The sequence below is a fragment of the Myotis yumanensis genome, unplaced genomic scaffold, assembly GCF_028538775.1.
Source record: "Myotis yumanensis isolate MYYU_CA2020_CCGP unplaced genomic scaffold, mMyoYum1.0.hap1 SCAF_18, whole genome shotgun sequence".
Classification (NCBI taxonomy): Eukaryota; Metazoa; Chordata; class Mammalia; order Chiroptera; family Vespertilionidae; genus Myotis; species Myotis yumanensis.
This window is the reverse complement of record NW_027223769.1, coordinates 2861216-2863763: the sequence shown is the minus strand read 5'-3', so window position 1 is coordinate 2863763 and position 2548 is coordinate 2861216. Positions and strand designations below refer to the sequence as shown.

Below are 2548 nucleotides of genomic sequence, written 5' to 3'. Positions count from 1 at the left end.
TGCCACGTCAGCCAGCACCATGAACTTTCCTCATCAGCGCCCTGCAACCAGCCTGTCAGGGGTGGCAGCCAGTGGTGCAAATGTCCAGGAGGTGAGGGGAAAGGGGCAGCCTGGCGGCAGCAGAAAGAGGTGCAAATAAGCAGACAACACTTTACCTGACCAAGTAAACAGGTTTTGTAAAGGATGGTGTTTAAAAGAGATCTTAAGTACGAATTCTGGACATTTTCAAGTTCTTTTTATACTTGGTAGTCTGAGTAATAGCCGTCAGAGGTATCCAGAGTCTCATTCTGGAACCTTCCATTACCAGTGATGGCGAACCTTTTGAGCTCGGCGTGTCAGCATTTTGAAAAACCCTAACTTAACTCAGGTGCCATGTCACATATAGAAATTTTTTGATATTTGCAACCATAGTAAAGCAAAGAGTTATATTTTTGATATTTATTTTATATACTTAAATGCAATTTAACAAAGAAAAATCAACCAAAAAAAAAAAATTAGCTCGCATGTCATAGGTTCGTCATCACTGCATTAGCCCTTTAGGTGAGAAGAAGGACTTTGCAGATGTGGTGATGTTAAGGATCTTGAGATTCCGAATGGAATCAGTGTCCTTATAAGAAACAGGCAGAAGCCAGAGTGAGAACAGCCGTTAGAAAGAACGCAAGGGGAGAAAAACCTGCGCGATGCTGCCCGGGGTGCAGGGAAGGAGGGCCTTCACTGAAGCTGGAGTCAAGGAGACGCTCCCTCCCGCAGCCTCCAGAGGGCGCACGACCTGCAGTGCCTTGATTTCTGCCCTGGGAAGAACATGCAGCCATGGGAAACAAATGCCAACAACACTTCAAAAAGTATATGTCCCAAAATGTTTCCACATTGAGACATAAACTTCCTTAAAAGTTTATTTTTATTTATTTTATTTTTTAAATTTATTTTTATGCTCCTCAGGCATGAAACAGCTCTGGCCACCGACACAGGCATCAAGCTAGGATGAACTAAGGGCTGTACATCTGCTTTGCCCCTGATTGATCCAAGAGCAGCACCACCATTCAGGTGTCTCCTTGCCCATTGCCAGGGGGTAAAGTTTCTTTTTACAGCAAAAACACAACTACTTTTATTTTTAAGAACTATGCAGCCTCTCTGGTGTAGCTCAGTGGTTGAGCATCCTTCGATTCTGGTCAGGGCACATGCCCTGGTTGCGCCTCGATTCCCAGTGGGGAGCATGTAGGAGGCAGCCGATCAATGATTCTCTCTCATCATTAATGTTTCTCTCTCTCTCTCTCTCTCTCTCTCTCGTATTTAAAAAAAAAAGAAGTATGATGTGAGCCTTCTGCTTTGACAAAATAAACTGAGGCAGAGAGAGTATCAGGTGTAGTCCCAGGATGGGGGTGGGGTCTCAGAACCAACCTAGAGGAAGCACGTGCTCTCACGAACTGTCAGTGCCACTAGGAGGCGCTCAAGGCCTTTTGCACAAATGGAGGTCCAGCGAATACCTGCGAGGGCAGCCTCTTGGGGGAGGTGAACGGGGTAAAGGCAGCGGAAGTGGTGGGGCTGTCTGGAGGGGGTGGGGCGTGTCCCCAGGAGAGTGAGGAGGGGGTGGGGTGTGTCCCCAGGAGAGTGAGCTGAGGGAGAGGCCGATGCCAGCCTCCAGGGGCACAGAGTCCTCTGGTGAGGAGGAGGCGCAGAAGAGCAGACAAACACAGAACAAGGAACGAGGGACAGGGCGACAGGAGACAGAATTGAGTGGGAACTAGGAGTCTAGAGCGAGGAGGGGTTCTGGGTGTCAGGACAGGGAGGCCAAGGCTGGAGCCAAGGGCTTGACGGGTCCCTCTCTAGTGAGGAAGGGCCAGGGCAGGAGGGGGTCAGGTCTGCAGAGGCTCCTGGACAGAGAGGGGCAATGACTGAGGGCCTGGGGGGTAGGCAAGCAAGACTGAGGGATCTGGGGTGCAACTGAGGGCAGGGTTTCCTGTGTCCAACTAAGAGCTGGGGATCCAGGCAGGTGGCTCTCAAAGGAGGTGCTAGGGTTCTAGCCATTGAGGCATGGCCCTGCAGCTAGAGCAGCAGACTCTTGTCACCAGCTCCATCTGTTGTCCTGATTTCCAGTTTGCAAGAGACCCCAGGCTGGGCTTCCAGGAGAAACTGACTGAGTCCACAGGAGCCTGCTGAAGAGGAGGTGGAGGGCAGGGGGAGGGGAGGAGAGGGATGGAGAAAGGTCAAGGACCCGATGACCTTAGAGTGTGTGGAGCCCCAAAAACAGAAAAAGGGGGAACATTCCTAGAATTGGGGATAATCGCTGAGAGCTATTTCCATAGTTTCCTCCCTTCAGACATCAAAGGCGCTCTGTGGTATAACGTGCTGTTCCAAACACTAATCCAAACTTGCCCATTTAGGGCATACATTTCCCACCAAATATGTTTGACGTTAAACCTACTAAGGTTCAGAAGCTGTGTATGAAGTCAACATACCCAAATTCGTCCCGTTTTATAGACTTTTCACCGTCAGAAGCGTGCAGCGCACTCCTCTTACAGCCATGACAAGGCGCTGACAATATGGAGCA

The 2548-nt window shown here is 49.8% G+C and overlaps 1 pseudogene; it reads right to left on the bottom strand.

Annotated features, from left to right (window-relative positions):
* Window positions 1-926: 926 nt before the first annotated feature.
* LOC138997465 (small nucleolar RNA SNORA48) lies at window positions 927-1071 on the bottom strand (annotated as a pseudogene).
* Between the last annotated feature and the right edge of the window lie 1477 nt (window positions 1072-2548).